Consider the following 18,529-nt stretch of genomic DNA (forward strand, 5'->3'; position numbering starts at 1 on the left):
TGTAGTAACACAGGGGTACCTTGGTAGGTCAGCCAGTTGAGCGTCCAACTCTTGATTTCACCTTAGGTCATAGTCTCGGGGTTGTGGAATCAAGCCCCTCATTGGTCTCGAAGTTCAGCATGCATTCTGCTTGTTCCTCTTTCTCTGCTCCTCCCTCTCTTCTCTCTCACTCAAATAAATAAATAAGATCTTTAAAAAATTGTAATGACATAGATTGAAAATAAATTGATGAAAAAAGTTGTAGCACGAATATAGTAATTATAAGAAAGCTGGAGTGATAATATTAGGTAAAGTAGATTTCAAACAATGTTATTAGAGATAAAGAAGGACATTTCATAGTGGTAACACTTACCACTATGACATATCAGCCACAAGTTTGTATCAGCCACAAGTTTGTAAGTGCTTAAGATTATAATCATAGCTAGAAATTTTAACACCATATTGTCTATGAATTATAGAAAATCTAGAACCAAAAAAATGAGTTTGAACATAGAGGATCTGCAAAACACTATCAACTACCTTGACCTGTTTGACATTTGTAGAACGTCACATGCAACTAGAGTATAATAGAGTGCACATTCCATTCACATGCACATGATATACATATCAAGATAAATCATATATTGGAGATATAAAACTTCTCAATAAATTTCAAAAGTTTGAAATCTAAAGACTAATTTCTAACCATGATAAAATTTAGAGTAGAATCATTAATAATAAGATACGCAGGAAAAATCCAGATATTTGGAATTAAAACAATTACTTTTCCCTAGCCAATCTACAGATTTAATGTAATCAAAATCATTTCTCCCCACCAAAAGGTTTTTGTTTTTTTAAGATTTATTTACAGTACCTATGATAGTCTTCATTGTGTTAATTTAAGTCACTCTAAGCTTACATTAATTGTAAAAGATCAGGACCATAATATAATAATGACTTTTCTATTATTTCAAGTTATAGGAACACCACTTGATACAGCTTTAAACAGTCTTTTTTATTAAGGTATAATTGACATAGTCCGTTATATAAGTTTCAAGTATACAACACCGTGATTCCATATTTGCGTATATTGTGATCACAGCAATGTCTAGTTAACATCTATTACCATACATAGTTAACAAAAATTTTTCTTCTTGTGATGAGGACTTTTAAGATGTACTTTGTTAGCAATTTTCCAAATGCAGTATAGTATTATTAACTATAGTCAGCATGTTATACATTACATCCCCATAAGTTAATTATTTTATACCTGGAAATTTATACCTCACTCCTTTGTCCCACCCCAGTCCCCACCTCTGGCAACCATCAATCTATTCCTTGTATCTGTGAGCTTGGTTATATTATTTATAAATTCCACATGTTAAGTGAGATCCCACAGTATTTGTCTTTCTCTGTCTTTATTTCACTTAACCTAATGGCCTCAAGGTCCATCCATGCTGTCACGAATAACAGGATTTCCTTTTTTTTTTTTTGTGGTTGAGCACTATTCCTTTCCAGGGCATCTTTATCCCTTCACTCTGATGGCAGCAAATGCCTTGAACCTGGCCTGCTGATGAGCACAGGTCTGCTTTTGCATAGACATAATCTTCAAATCCTCATCCTTGAGGAGGGATATCTCCAGGAAATAGTCAGTGATCTCAGATTCCTTGATAGGCAGAGAGAAGAGATAGATCTCCAGGGACTTGACCTTCATGTCTGTGACCAGGTGGCCCAGCTTAGTGATGGAGATCCACTCCTGTCCTTGGTCTTGCCTCTGGGAGCTCTGTGGCCTTGGCCCTGGCCTAGATGCTGCTACTAAAGCCTCCGTGGAAGGCACTGTGGCCTTACATTCCAGAGTCCCTGGGCCCTCCAGTAACACCAATATCATCTGCCTTCTGCTTTCTTGGTGAAGAATCGCCTTTCTCAAAATCTTTTGGGAATATATCCTAGGTTTTTGCTTGGTGGTTCCCATGAGGCTTAGTATAACAACCTCTATTTATAACTGTATTTTAAGTTGATAACTTAAGTTTGAACACATTCTAAACTCCTCCTTTTTATTCCCTCCTACCCTATGATTTATGGTTTGATGCCACATTTTACATACTTTGTCCTGTGTGTCCCTTAACTAATTATTGTAGTTATACTTATTTTTACTCCTTTTGTCTTTTAACATTTACGCTAGCTTTATAAGTGATTAATCCACCATTTTTACAATATGTTTACCTTTACCAATGAGATTTATACTTTCATGTTTTTTAAAAAAGTATGTATGAAAATAGTTTTCTTTTAAAAAGCCTCCACCGCTGCAGCCCCACTGGCTGGCTCTCCATCATCTCCCTCTCCAGACTGGATACAGCTGGAATGGCCCTGAGTGGCTCAAGTGCCCTGTTCAGTCTTTCCAGGACATCTTGGAGGGCAGGAAGGAGAGTTCCCTGAGGTCCATAGTAGGTGGATGCTCTTCTTCCTCACTATTCCAGGCCTAGGATGCCTTGCACCAGGCTAATGATTATAGGGCTGTCATGCTGCCAAATGTCAAAACTAATCTAGCAGTTGCCCAAACATGATGTGAAGCCTGTTGCAGGGGTTGCTGAACTTCTCTTGAAGTTCACCTTCTCTTTTTAGTAGGGACACATCTGTTTCCTTCCACAGTACACCACTGAGGATGCAGAACTTGTGGAATACGTGATTGCAATACAGCTTGTATATGTTATATATGTTATTGATGACACTATCTTCACTGACATCCACCAAAATCTGCTGCCGACGCACGGCACACACTCTGTCCGAGAGGTGTTTGTTAGGCATACCTGCCTTACTTTAGAACATTATGGTAGACGCCATGTAGTTTGCACACATTTTTGCAAAAGTCTTGTTCAAGAACTCCATAGTAGAGGCCATAGAAGAAGAGAGAAATACCAAAGTCCATGGCATCTTCTGGTTTGAACTTGAATGATAGAGACCAAAGAGGGTAAACATGACAGCCATGTAACTAATGATGCTAATGACAGAGGTGATTTTATAGATCAATAAGAACTACTTATAAACCAACCCTGAGGTGTCTGCACTAGTGGTGAAGATGGTGGCAGTGATGGAGGTGGAGGTTGGAGGAGGTACTGTTGGGGAACGGGAGCTGGATGAGGTTGGTATGTCAGACAGCTCCAGAGGAGGAGTGGAGAGTTGCAAACCCATGCATGCATACCAAGCACCATGGCCACAAAGCCTTGCAGACTGAAATGGTCCTCATCCTCATGGCTACTTTGGGAGTGACCCAGCTGCTCCTGGTGCAGTGGAAACAGAGGCACTCCCACTCCTACAATACAGTGACCTTTTTTTAGGTGTGAGTTGTTCCTTTCTGTTTCACAGAGAAGCTACACTGTCACCTTCCGAGCCATCTGAAAACTGTTAGTACAGACAACTCCAAGTTGGTTTCCTATGTTTTCTTCTTATGAATTTGCACTTTTTATTTTCAGGTCAAAGAAGTCCCTTTAACATTTCTTGAAATGCTGGTGTAGATGAACTCTTTTAGATTTACTTTGTCCAGAAAACCCTTTATCTTTCCTTCAGTTCTGAAAGATGACTTTGCTGGGTAAAGTATTTTCATTGGAAGTTTATTTCCTTTCAGCACTTTGAATATATTGTGTCACTCTCTTCTGAAGAGTTTCTGCTGAAAAATCTGCTAGAGTTTTTTTGTTTGTTTTTTTAATACATATTATAGTTGTTGATTGCTGCTTTTAAGATTCTCTCCTTGTCTTTAACTTTTGGCATTTTAATTAGAAAGTGTTTTGGTGTAGGTGACTGGGTTCATCCTATTTGGAACATTCTGGAGCAGGATGTCTGTTTCCTTCTCTGGGTTAGGGAAGTTTTCAGCCATGCTGTTTCTTCAAATAAGTTTTCTACCCTTTTCTCTCTCCATCTCCTTCTGCAACAGATATAATGTGAATGTTTGTCTGTTTGATATTTTCCAATTAGTCCCTTAGGCTGTCTTCATATATTTTTTTTTCATTCTTTTTTTTTACTGCTCTGATTGGGTGATCTCCAGTGCCCTGTTTTGAGTTCACGGATTCTTCTGCTTCATCCAGTCTGCTGTTGAATCTCTTTAGTGTATTTTTTGGTTCGGTTATTGAATTCTTCAGCTCTGTGACTTCCATTTGGTCTTTCTTCTATTTTCTCTTTTTTTGAAGTTCTCCTTGTGTTTATCTATCTGTGTTATCTTCTTCCAAATTCGGAAAGCATCTTTATGATCATTATTTTGAACTTTTCATCAGGTAAATTACTTACCTCTGTTTCATTAAGGATTTTTTTTTTCCTGGAGTTTTATTTTTTCATTTGGAACACATTCCTGTTTCTTCATTTTGCTTAACTCTCTGTTTGTTTCTATGTATTAAATGAAATAGTCACCTCTCCCAATCTTTGAGGAGTGTCTCTTGTAGGAGATGAACCTTGACATTCAGCCTTGCCCTAGTTCTTGGTTGTCTCTTGATCCTTTATTATTGTCCAAGCAGCCTAATTTATTTTCAGTAATTCCAAGTTTCTGAGGATGTGCCAAGACCTGTTAGTGTCCCATTGGGGAATATCTCAGCTAGAACCTAAATCCAGGCTGATTGGAAGTCAGATCTTTAGGCGGCAACTTTTACATATGTATGTGTATGCAGTTCTGTGGGACCACAAGCTTATGCTTGTTGGCCACCAGAGCAGGAGATCTGAAGTTGTGCTCTGAACAACAGGGGCAAAAATCAACACTTCATACTAGTGTATAAGCTTCTTCCTGGGAGATACTGGCATGCTGTAGTGAGGGAGAGAGCGGGCACAATGATAGTGTCCCTCTACCCATGCTCTGTGTGAGTATTTCTATAGCCTCTAAGGTGTATGCCAGACCTGAAGCATCAAGACAAGCAAATAGGTCTCTTTTAACAGAGACGCTGGGGGTGTGTTTCAGTCTGTTGTTTATGAGCTGCCCTGGGGGGTGGCACCCTACTAAGAACTGTCCCTCCAATTGTTACAGTCCTATGGGAGCCAAGAATACAGGCCCTTCTGGCCAGAGCCAGAGTGTGACCACAGCCACATGTTCAAGGGGCATCCCCTCTGTAGCAGCCACTAACAGCAGGACACCATTTGTAAAAAGTGGAACACTAAACACATGTTAGAGCTTCCTTCCAAGAGACTGGTGCTCTGGATTTCAGCTGAGGGTGAGTGTGAATGTAGCACCCACCTTCTGAGATCTCTGGTCCAGTTTACAATCAGCCTTTAGATGTATATTTAATTAGCACTCTGTTCCTCAGGCCATAGCTCTGATGCTCTGCTTATGGGCCTCTTTCACAGATGGACTGAACTTCTGGGTCTCTTGCCTCTTGTGCCCTGAGGGTGGTAGCTATTTAAAAACTTTTTCACCATTGGTGACAGTCTTATGAGACCTGTGAGCGTAAGCCCCACTGGCCATTGAAGCCAGGTGATGTAGATATGTTCCTTGGGACCAGCTGTAAAAATCAAGGTGCCAGGCAAGGGAACTTTTTGAGAGATTCTAGTAAGCTAGAGCAAAGCAGAGGGGGAGCACAAAGATGGTACCCAGTGGCCTCTGTTTTACTGGAAGTGTGTCCATGGGCACCTAGATGTATGCTAGACCAGAAACCTAACTCTCAGGCTGAAGATCCTGGACAAGCAAATAAGCCACTTTCTCAGAAAGAGTAGGGGTGTGTTTCACTTTGCTTTGTGTGCAGGGCGTGGTATTCTGTGAAGAACTGTGTCCGATTGTAGAGTGCCCATGGGATCCAAGAAAGTAAGCCTCCTTGGCCCCCAGAGTAAGGCTGTCAAGGAGCACGCCTGGGCTGCAGCTGCAAAAACTGGGGTGTTTGCATAAAAGCCCCCCTTCAGGACCTAGTGGCACTGAGGATGTGGCAGAGTGACCATGCAAAGATGCTACCTGTCCTCTAAGGAAAAAGAAAGATGGTGCCTGCTGGTTTAGCAAGCCAGAGGAAGAGCACAAAGTGGTTCCTACTTGTTAGAGGATAAAGATGGCATCCACCATGAACAGAAAAGTCTAATGTTAAAAAAATAAATAAATAAAAGGCATCTACTAGCTTTAGTAAGTTAGTGGAAGAACTTACCAATGGCACCCAGCAGCACCTCCTTCCCCTGACGGTATCCCGGCAGGCCCCAGCCCCTCAGGTGACAGTCTAGGACTAGCAGATGTATTTCTTTGACGTAGAGTCTGGGTGCTTTCCAAAGAGCTCTTTCTGGGCTGCAGGATGAGTAAGTCTTAGCATGACCACATTAAGAGATGTGTCTCAGTTTGGTACAGCTCTGTGGGTCTTGTGTATCCAAGGCCAGTTGATTTTCAAAGACACGTGTTTTGAGTATAATCTCTCAGGTGTAGATATGAAAAGTTGGAGTGTCTGATGAAGGGTATGAACTTTTGGCTCCTCAGGGAGAAATTCTGGGTTTGTTAGTTCCCTCCCATTTGCAATTTACTGCACCGAAGTCAGGTTTATGGCAGGACTGCATCTGCCTCTCCCACCCATCTTGATGTGGCTAAGCCATTATTTTAGCGGGCCTTTTCTCTTTAGGTAGAAATTGGCAAGCTGATTATGAAATTCATATAGAAATATAAAGGAGGTAGGTTTTGTAGAGCAGTGTTGAAGAAGAATTACAAAGTAGATAACTTACACCTCCTGATTTACTCTAATGTTGCAGTAATCAAGATTGTGATTGTGGATAAAGATATACAGGAAGATCAGTGGAACAAAATAGAGAGCTGAGAAATTATTTTTGACAAAGAAAGTAGTCCAATGGGGGGAAACAAAGGCTTTTAAACAAATAGCGCTGGAATGATTAGATAGTCACATAGATAAAAAGTCACCTTGACTCTCTGTGTCATACACACAAAGCTTAAGATAGATCATAGATCTAAATGTAAAAGTTAAGCCATAAAACTTCTAGAAGAAAAAGTAGAGAATAGTCTAAGCGTTCTTTGGTAGGCTACAAAAAGCAACAAGTCTTAAAACTACTAGAGATTAAAATTCATCACAATAAAAATTTTTTTTGCCACCATTAAGAGATAAAATAATAGCAAACATTTATCTGTAGGGGCACCTGAGTGGCTCAGTGGTTGAATGTCTGCCTTTGGCTCTGGTCATGATCCTGGGGTCCTAGGATCGAGTCCCACATTGGGCTCCCCACAGGGAGTCGTCTTCTCCCTCTGCCTGTGTCTCTGCCTCTGTGTGTATGTGTCTCATGAATAAATTAATAGCATCTTTAAAAAGAAAACATAAAAAAATTTATCTGTAAAGGACTTGTATCCAGACTATATAGAGAAACCTTGCAACAGTAAAAAGACAACTCCTTTAGTTGGAGAAATATTACAAGAGATACTTCATAAATGATGCTATTTGCATCGTCTGTGAGCATATTGGACTTCAGTGTGTGAATTTTGGGGGAGCACATTTCAAGCCCATAACAGGATTATAAAGAAAAATTAAAAAAATATTTTTTAAGTTTTTATTTAGATTTTAGTAAACATACAGTATAATATTAGTTTTAAGTGTACAATATAGTGATTCGACACTTAAATATAACAGCCAGTGCACAACGAGTACTCTTATTACTTGCCATCACCTATCTCCCTTCTGGAAACTATCAGTTTGTTTTCTATAATTAAGAGTCTGTTTCTTGGATTGTCTCTTTCTCTTCCGTTTTTTCCCTTTGTTCACTTGTTTTGTTTCTTAAATTACACATATAAAATCATATGGTATTTGTCTTTCTTTGACTTACTTATTTTGCTTAGCATAATACTGTAGCTCCATCCACGTCATTGCAAATGGCAAGATTTCATTTTTTTAAGGCTGAGTAATATTTCTGTGTGTGTGTGTGTCTATACATACATCTTTATTATCTATTCATCATTCAGTGGACACTTGGGCTTTTTTTTTTTCTTAATAATTTGGCTATTGTAGATAATGCTGCTGTAAACATCAGGGTGCATGTATCCCTTTGAGTTAGTATTTTAATATTATTTGGGTAAACAGCTAGTAGTACAATTGCTGGATCATAAGGTAGTTCTATTTTTAACTTTTTGAGGAACCTCTATTCGGTTTTCCAGAGTGGTTGCACCAGTTTGCATTCCAGTGGTTGCACCATTGCACACCAATGGTGCGAGAAGGCTTCTCTTTACATCCTTGCCAACACCTGTTGTTTCTGGTGTTACTGATTTTAGCCATTCTGACAGGGTAAGGTGATATTTTTATTGTAGTTTTTATAAACAGAGTACTAATTTTTCTTAATATGAGTTTTCTGTTAGAGTGTTAGATTGAAAATATCCAGTGGGTTGTTGATGTCACTTGGAATGTTTAGGAGACAACACACACAGCATTGGATGCTGATTTGGAGAGCAATTAGGGTACTATATTAAAATTAAAGAAACATAAGGAAATTTCATTTTCTCTCCTTTTTTTTTTTTTTTTTTTAAAGATTTTATTTGTTTACTCATGAGAGGCAGGGACATAGGCAGAGGGAGAAGCAGGCTCCCTGCAAGGAACCCGATGTGGGACTTGATCCTAGACCCCAGAATCATGACCTGAGCCGAAGGCAGATGCTCAACTGTTGAGCCACCCAGGCGTCCCTCATTTTCTCATTTCGAGTCTACATTTCTGGGGCAATAAGAAAAGAAATAGTATGAATAATTTTAAAAACCAGACAGTATGAAGAAATGAGCCCACAAGAGAAACTGGAATGAGAAATTGGAATGGAATGATAAGATGTTTCTCATGGAGTTATTTCAGTGGTTTTATCACAGTTTATTTTTCCTTTTTCAAATACCAGCAATTTTTAAAATATTAATTATAATGAAAATGTTTTTCAGGTTATACATATTTTGCGAGGAATTTAGCTAAAACAGGCTGCTGATTAAACTTTTTGAGTTCCAAAGCCAAAACATCATCTTCCCTGATGCTCCAGAAAAATCTTTGCCTTTTTCCTTCCCTGGCTGCTGTAGTTATAAAAGCTTTGACAGAGGCATCTGGGATTTGTGTTCTTTCTGTAAGAATGGAGGACTCTGCCAATCTTGGGTCCCCTGATATGCTAATGTGGGAATACCATCTCCTCTTTCTGTTTCTCCTTAAATGCCTGAGACATCTAGGTCATTGAACTTTTCATGGCTCTCAGCTCTATTGCAGAGATTATCCAAGAAGAATAAAGAAGGCTTCTTTTAGAACTAAAGTTGATAATAAGATGACTGTCATACAACTATACTATCTCTTTTTTTGGCCATTTCTGTATCTTTATACAAAAGAATCAAGCCTCCATTTGCTCATTTTTTTTCTTTTTTCTTTTTTTTTTTTACAAATAAAGTGCAAGTGTTTGCTCTCCATTGGATTGAATGTACCTTTTTCAGTGGCTCAGCATTTAAATACAAATTTAAGAATTGGTCCTAGGTTCACCAAGTTACAGCCTAAGAAAAACCAATTTAGCTGACTGTTTTATCCTAAGAACAGTTACACTTGGATTTTATTTTCTAAACATTTAAGATTTTTCAGGTATTGCTTTCTGTCAGAGCTGGAAAGGGCTGTCTGTAATGGCAGTTTAAAAGAGGAGTGGCCAGGGCTCTGCAGCTAGGACTATAGTTTAAAGTTAGCCCTTCGTCAGGGAGCTGGAGAAATTGATCAACTGAGGAGGGCAAGCAGGAATCTGACAAGTCAGGGTAGAATGAGTAGAGGCAATTACTGGGAGGATAGGGGGGCCCATTAGCATTAGTGTCATCTTCTGATTTTGAAATTTTTATTCACTTTTTAGCACTAGTGTCACCTTCTGATTTTGAAATTTTTATTCACTTTTTGAAGTTGTTTTCAAGAAATGCTGTTTGTGCCCCTTTATTTGGAAAGTACTCTGATGTCAGGTCATTTAGTCCTATGTAAGGCACATAATCTGTATAAATGGGAAAACCATTATTTTGTAATCTAGCACTTTTAGTTGTTAACACTCCAGTTGCTACTGATTTTCTTTAAAAGAATAACTAAAATAATACACTGGGTTCAAAGGGATGATTATAATTTTTGTGTCAAGTAAAAGTATGTTAATTGTTTAATATACCAAAACAAATAAATGCACAAAATGTATTAGAATATTACTTTAATTATTAAAGTTGCCTATTTCACCAAGAAGATGGCACAGGGTACTGGACATAAGTAGTAGTCAGTTAAGGAAGAACAATAGTGTGAGATATTATCCATTTCTTTTTTCTTACTCTTTTCTTTTTTTATTGGATTATAGATTTTAACATATTGTTAAATTGACCACTTTGATTGTTGTGACTCTTGTCTCTTATTGGGGTGTGTGCCCATTTAATTGTTGAGAGAAACTTCAGTTATCATCCTTGCCGTGTACATTTCCTTAGCTACATTCATTTGGTCATCAGATCTCTCAGTTTATTAAAAAAAAAATCTGTTGAGGTGAAATACATGTAATATAAAATTAACTTTCTAAAGTGATTTCAGTAACAGTACCTTGTAACATGTGCAAGCCCACACAAAGGAAATACCATAGCATTAAGCATCTACTCCAAAATCCCCCCTTCTTCCACACCTCAGCAATTTCAGTCTTCTGTTTCAATGAATTTACCTGTTTTAAATATTTCATATAAATGGAATCATACAATTTGTGACCTTCTGTGTCTGCCTCCTCGCTTAGAATATTTTTGAGGTTCATCCACACATCCACACTGAAGCATGCATCAGTACTTCATACATTTTTATGACTGAATAATATTGTTATGGATATACACCAAAATTATTTATCAGTTCATCTGTTGATGGATATTTGGGTTTTTCTGCCCTTTGGCTATTGTGAATAGTGCTGCTATGAACATTAGTATACAAAAAATCAGTTTGAGTACCTGTTTTAAGTTCTCTTATGTATATACCAAGGAATGAGATTACTGGATCAATGGCAATTCTATATTTAGCTCACTGAGAAGTCACTAACCTGTTTTCCATAGTGATTGCATTATTTTACATTCCCACCAACAGTGCACAGTGTTCCAATTTTTCTACTTCCTTTCCAGCATTTATTTTCCTTAAAAAAATTTTATTGTAACAATCCTAATGGGTATAAAGTAGTATAGTATTGTGGTTTGGGTATTTATTTCCATAATGACTAATGTTGATAACCATGTTTTCTTTGTCATTTGTATATCTTCTTTGAAGAAATAGCTATTCAAATCCTTTATTGATTTTTAAAATGAATTTTCTTTCTCTTCTTACTGAGTTGTGAGAGTTTGGATTTTAAAAAGTATGTTCTGGTTACTAGACAGAACACGTTATTCATAATATCTCCACAAGAGAAACTGGAATGAGTTTCGAGTCCAAAAAAAAAAAAAATATATATATATATAGTCAAATATTGTCAAATTTATAATTGGCAAATATTTTCTTCCATTCAGTAATTTATCACTTTCTTTTTTTTTAATTTTTATTTATTTATGATAGTCAGAGAGAGAGAGAGAGAGAGAGAGAGAGAGGGGCAGAGACACAGGCAGAGGGAGAAGCAGGCTCCATGCAGGGAGCCCGATGTGGGACTCAATTCCGGGACTCCAGGATCATGCCATGAGCCAAGGCAGACGCTCAACTGCTGAACCACCCAGGTGGCCTTGTAGTTTAGATTTTAAATGTAGATCTATTTTTAGTTGAGTTTTCAGGTGGTGTTAGGTCCAAATTTATTCTTTCACATGTGGATTTATAGTTGCCCCAGTACCATATGTTTAAAAGAACTTTCTTTACCCTTTAAAAAATTATGGCACAGTTGTCAGAAATCAAGTGTATAGGTTTATTTCTAGGTTCTATATTCTGTTCTATTGATCTGTATGATGTGCATCTTTATGCAAATTCCACAGTTTTGTACTAGGTTTTAAAATTGGGAAGTTAAGAGTTCTCTAATCCATTTTCTTTTTCAAGATTGTTTTGGCTATTCTGGGTTTCTTGGATTACTGTCCGTATTTTAGAAATAACTTTTCCACTTCTGTCCTTTTGTCCTACAGCCCTCCCCTAGGTGAGTAGGCCCATGCTGTCCTCCTCGTGGTGGTTTGTGGGAGGCAGACTTATATTTCTCATTGAAAGAGGTCACATTCTAGTAATGATCTAGTTGTAATCATGGTGTGAAGTGTTCAAGAGTGGACACAGAAGATGTGTTCTACCTTTATGCTATGAAATCTCAATGGTAAATTCAACGTGTCCAGAAAGCAAATTATCATTTGCACATTCCTACATATTTTGGTTAAGACTTGATATTTTCAAACGAAGTCTAACAAATTCTCAGAGAGACCATGGAAATTAGTGTTCATAGGCATTATAATGAAAGATATTGTGGCATTAATAATAATTTAACCAACACTAAATAAATGGTATTAAGGAACTGAGCAGGTGTATGTTGTTTTAATACCAACATGTCCTAAGAACCAAAGCATCCTGAGTAACAACAGTATTGTTACCTTTTTCTTGTGTAGGAGTTACAAAATTAGCCTACAATAGCATGTATGATAAGGATTTGATGTTTAGACACCATAAAGAATATTTAGACAATAAATAAACAATAAGTATTTCTACACAATATTTTAAAGCTTTGTTGATAAATCGATATAGCTCCCACAGGCCCATAAATTTTGTAAAATCAGATTATTTATTCAGACAGATGCCTCACAAAAAATATTTTCCCATGGCCTCCACATACCCTAGGAGTGGCCCTGCTCAAGGTTACATTAGTAGATATGATCCAGGTTGTTGGTGGGATGTCAGCATTGGCATTCTTTTAACCTAAATTGTAGTGAAAAGAATAAGGAATGTTTATAAAGGACAGAACTAGGAAATCAATTGAGCTTGAATTGTTTACTTTGAATGAAGAGTGAAACTTCATGGGTGATTTGTTCATTATGAGGAAGTAAAAATTTTTTTAACTAGATCTGTGAATCTTGTCTCAGTATGAGTTGCCTGTGAGGGGTCCTGGAGTGTAGAGAAAAGGAACTATGATAGGACATTAATAATCACAATCTTCAATAGGTAAGGACTTACAGATTTAACACATGATAAAATAATTTTAAATGTAGTGTTTGCTGATTTCTATTTTAAATATTCTGTAGGAGGGATACCTGGGTGGCTCAGCAGTTGAGCGTCTTTGGCTCAGGGCATGATCCCAGTTTGGAGATCCAGTCCTGCATCGGGCTCCCCACAGGGAGCCTGCTTCTCCCTCTGCCTGTGTCTCTGCCTCTCTCTCTGTGTCTCTCATGAATAAATAAATAAAATCTTAAAAAAAAATACTCTGTAGGAGATGATTCACCACTCATAATTAATACTTGACACAAAATCCTATGGTTATATTTTTGCAACGTTAGGAATTTTGTTAGTACCTTTTTTTTTTTATTAAAAGAAACCAAAAATATTTGAGATTGTGCTTTAATAAGATTATTCCTTATTACCATGTTCCTATCAAGAACTAATTTACCATGATTCTATTTAGCATTAACTTCTGTTTTTATCAAGAACTAACTCAGACTCTTATTGAGAACTGATTGACCATGTTTCTATTGAGAACTAATTTAACTACCATGTTTCTATGATTGTAGCCAAACAAAATGAATATTTGAAGGTGACAATTACCCGTAATACTTCTTTATGAAGTTAACCTTTATTTTTTAAAATAATATTTACATTTTTTCTCATTCATCTGAAGATGAGGAGATGTAGTACTAAGGCCTGTAAAAATGGATATTTATACAACCAACAAAATAAAGTTTTTTTTTTTTTTTTTTTACCATTTTTAGGATCTACATAGATAAAATTAACAGCCTACTGTTTTTATTTAAAACAAAAAGAAAAAAATTTTAAATGCAATAGTTGAGTGTAATGTAACTATTTACATTCTCTTACTGCTGCTTTAATTTTTGTCCATGAGTAAATATAGTCTTTGCATAATTATAATCTAGTCATGGTATAATTTTGTGGGTTTTTTCCAGTTCTTCATGTTTATCATTTTTAGTGGCTGTTATAATTTTGTGTTACCCCTTCATTCTTTACCTTTCAACCTGGTAAACAGTTTCAAACACAAAAGGGGATCATGGGGCTTGATGGTGAATGCATATATTTGGAGCATTATTTTACATGGCTGGAAGTTCTGAAGGAAAGATATGACGAAATCTCCCAAAGAAGTTCAGTTTTTGGCTTCAAGCAGGGGGAGGGGCAGAGAGAGAAGGAGAAGCAGACTCCCACTGAGCTGGCCTGGCTACATCCCAGGATCCCCAGATAGTCACCTGAGCTGAAGGTGGATGCTTAACTGATTGAGCTACCCAGGCACCCCTAAGAAATTATTTTGATATATAATTTATATATTATTTGTTTTTTATTTACAGTATAAAAATGGGAAATTTGTCTTTTTTTATTCACTACTTTATTCCCAGCCCTAAGTATAGGTACTTAATAAATATTTGTTAGATTAATATTTGTTGAATTGAATTATCCATTTTTTCACTGTTATTAAAGATGTCTGTATATCTATGTAGATACACACTCTCTCTCTATATATATATTTTAAATTTATTTATATACTTGCACTTATCTCTTTTTTGGTTAATTATTTCCTTAGAGTAGAACCAGCGAGAATAGAGACAGGATTGTCAATGACCTTATGCCTTAAAATAGCAAACACTTCAGAAATATTTTCCTGTAATCTTTCCTTGTTTGTATGATTTTTATCCTGTTATCCATGTATATCTGTTACATATCTTTCTGGCATTTTGAAAATAATACTAATAAGTACTATTATTTAGAAATGAATTATTCACAGACTGTTGTTAGGGAATTTATAGTCAAATGAGAGATGTAGAAAAGTTGAGCAAAGAAATCACTTCCTAAGATTGAGAATGGCAAGAAAGGCATTGCAGAGAAGGGGGCTTTGGATCCAAGTGAAAGGTAAATAGATACTAACCAATTGAACATTTTTGGGAAAGAATGTGCTGTTTGCCCAGAAGCAGTTGTCATTTCATTTGGGGTACTTTGATCAATTGAGTATTATAGAAGTCTGTACATGAATTTTACATGAGAATTTTACATGAGAGAATTTTTTTTTTACATTTTTTTTTTACATTTTTACATTTTTTACATTTTTACATTTACATGAGAGGACGATTTTGTATAGTTCGGGAGAGATTTCTGTATACTTACTTTTATATAGAATAATGTGATTTTTAAAATAAAGAGACCCACTAATATATGCCACTCTCAAATTCATTAGATCTTAATCTTTTTAGTGTCCTTAACAAAGGAAATCCCTGAAAGTATGTAGGTAAGACCAGTGATATAAGAAAGAATATATCTGGTCCTTGTCCTTAATTCCTACTACAGAGCTTTACATACTCGTGGAATTTCCCAAGGGATGGGATGTTGTCTTCATGCTGGTGAGGTAGGCCTCTCAGTAGCTTCAGGTTGGAGGTTGTGCACCAGAAACACCAAGCACAGCAAGGTTTGAGACTTTGATTTGGCTGATATTTAGTCAAGCCAGTCATTTAATCAGTCATTCCTCAGTAATGAAACTCCAGTAGAAACTGTGGACACTGGATCTGTGGCTCTTCTGACTAGTGGACATATCAGGCTACTGACTCCACAGGGAGAGGGCATAGAAGTGGTGCATCTGGGACCGTTCCAGACTTCATCCTGTGTGGATTCTTCATAAGAAAACTAGACTTTCATGTCACATGTTCCCTGAATTCTGTGAGTTGTTGTAGTGAATTTTTAAACATGAGGTGAGGGGGTTGTAGCTAGTCATCGTGGGGATGCCTGGGACTTGTGGCTGGTGTTGAAAGGAAGGGCAGTTTTATGCTGTATTTTGACCTCCATGTGTGGGGTCTGTGTTGTTTTGGAGAAGTTAGGATGAAAACTGAATTGTCGTGTACCCAGGTGGTGCTAGGATAGTTGGGGTTGAAGCAGTGTGCTGATATACAACTTTTCCTTGTCATACTTGCATGCATTTCATTCATTTCTCATAGCATGCTATGTGGTAGCATAGTGTTTTCTTTAGAGTTGTGACATTTGTATTCTTGAAGATCTCTCAAAAATTCTTGAAGAATTTTTGTTTAAGCAACCTAAAACCTATGAGAAAAATAATTACTGATTTTGGTTGCAATTTAGGGCTTTTGAGATATATAGGTGTGAATGTTTTTTATTTGATTAAAAAACCTTGAAAGTAAGAAGAATATATTGTACACATTTAAATTGTAAATAATACGCAATGCTAAGTTCAATTTACTGTTCCATTTCCAAAACTTCTTTTCTTACTTTAAAGAAATATTTTACTTTATTGCAGGTAGTTTTTTTTTTAAAAAATATTTGTTTACTTATGGTAGAGAGAGAGAGAGAGAGAGGGAGAGAGAGGCAGAGACACAGGAGGAGGGAGAAGCAGGCTCCATGCCAGGAGCCCAACGTGGGACTCGATCCCGGGACTCCAGGATCCCGCCCTGGGCTAAAGGCAGGCGCCAAACCGCTGAGCCACCCAGGGATCCCCGCAGGTAGTTTTAATACAAATTGGAATTTTATTTTTCTGTACCTACATTTTCATCCCTGACTTAAGTTGTCTAAGTTTTAAATTATTTACACCAGTTCCCTGGGTCACATAGTTTGCAAAGCCTCCAGGAAGTCTTGTCCCTCATGGGTTCAACTTACGGGAGTATCTTGTGTCCATCCAAGAATAGTTTCTAAATTTCTAAAGCTTTATTGCCCGCATGATAATTTACTGCCATACTATATAGAAAATACTGGTATTATCTCACCTGGTTTTATCAGCAATTCCTACATGAGTCTTTTACCCTCCAGTCCTACCTCCCACCCCATTTCCTGTCTTCCCTGGTACCATGCCCAAAATGACACGAGAACATGTTTCTCAGAGGTAGGTAGACTATGCATCCTTTAGCTTCTTCTGTCATTTTCCAAGTATTTTAAGGTTATGTTCATTGCAACCCTGCCTTCTGTTTTTTCTCCCCCAGCCCCCCATTTCTCTTTCTCCCAGTTGCTAATGGTCCTGAAAAAGGTATTTTATATGAAATATTGTATTTAGGGAAACTGTTACAGAAGACTGTTTTACCAAAATTTAGCATAAGTGTAGGGGCTTTTACCTATTTTGGAGATATTTCTGTATGCATCTTTTCTAAGTTGAGATATAATTAACACACAATGTCATAGCAGTTTCAGGTGTGCAACATATTGATTCAGCATTTCTATACCATTCCTCAGTGCTTACCACAATAAGTATAGTCTGTCACCCATATAATGTTATTACAATATTAACAACTATATTCCCTGTGTTTTACTTCCATCTCTCTGATTTTTTTTTTCCTCTTACTTCCCTTTGTCCGTTTTACCCAACCTCCATATACCTCTTCTCTGGCAACCACCTGTTTGTTCTCTGTATTGTAGAGTCCAGTTTTTTGTTTGTTCCTTTGTTTTTTAGATTCCACATATAAATGAAGTTGTATGGTATTTGTTTTTCTCTGATTTGTTTCACTTAGCTTAGTACCTTCTAGGTCCATCCATGTTTTAAATGGCAAGATCTCATTCTTTTTTATGGCGAAGTAGTATTTTATTGTGTCTGTGTATCACATCTTTTATCCATTCATCTGTCAGTGGACACTTCAGGTTCCTTAGATATCTTGCCTTTTATCAGTAATGTTGCAATAAACATATTATTGCATATGTCTCTTTGAATTAGTGTTTTTGTTTTCCTTAGGTAAATATCCAGTAGTGGTTTTATGGGATTGTATGATATTTTTGATTTTCATTTTTTGAGGACCCTTGATAGTCTTTTCCCCATTGATTGCACCAACAGTGCACAAGGGTTCCCTTTTCTCTGCATCTTCTCCAAAACTTGTTATTTCTTTGCTTTTTGACACTAGCCATTCTCACTGGTGTGAGATAATATCTCTTTGTGGTTTTGATTTGCATTTCCCTGATGAGTGATGTTGAACAGCTTTTCTTGTGTCTGTTGGCCATCTGTATGTCTTCTTTGGAAAAATTTCTTTTTTTAAAAAATATTTTATTATTCATGAGAGACACACAGAGAGAAAGAGAGAGAGAGAGAGAGAGAGAGAGAGGCAGAGACACAGGCAGAGGAAGAAGCAGGCTCCATGCAGGAAGCCTGATGTGGGACTCGATCCCGGGACTTCAGGATCGTACCCTTTGCTGAAGGCAGACGCTTAACTGCTGAACCACCGAGGCATCCCTGGAAAAATTTCTATTAGGTCCTCTGCCCATTTTTTAAATTGGATTATTTGTTTTTTTGTGTGTTGAGTTGTAGAAGTTCTTTATATATTTTAGATATATCATTTGCAAATATTTTCTCCCATTTCCTGGTGTGCCTTTTTGTTTTGTTGATAGTTGCTTTTACCTTGTAAAAGCTTTTTATTTTGGTGTAATCCTAATGGTTCATTTTTGCTTTTTTTAAAATATTTTATTTGATAATTCCTGAGAGACACAGAGAAAGAGAGAGAGGCAGAGACACAGGCATAGGGAAAGCAGGTTTCATGCAGGGAGCC

General features: G+C 37.0%; 1 protein-coding gene and 1 pseudogene across 5 annotated transcripts in view; one reads left to right on the forward strand and one right to left on the reverse strand.

The window, feature by feature from the left end:
- The window catches only part of SPIDR (scaffold protein involved in DNA repair), a 418,420-nt gene that overhangs the window by 36,421 nt on the left and 363,470 nt on the right, over positions 1-18,529 (forward strand). The gene's annotated exons all lie outside the window — the stretch shown is intronic.
- On the reverse strand, positions 2,448-3,168 carry LOC112910703 (E3 ubiquitin ligase Rnf121 pseudogene; annotated as a pseudogene).

The sequence above is a fragment of the Vulpes vulpes genome, chromosome 12 (genome assembly GCF_048418805.1).
Source record: "Vulpes vulpes isolate BD-2025 chromosome 12, VulVul3, whole genome shotgun sequence".
NCBI classification, from domain to species: domain Eukaryota; kingdom Metazoa; phylum Chordata; class Mammalia; order Carnivora; family Canidae; genus Vulpes; species Vulpes vulpes.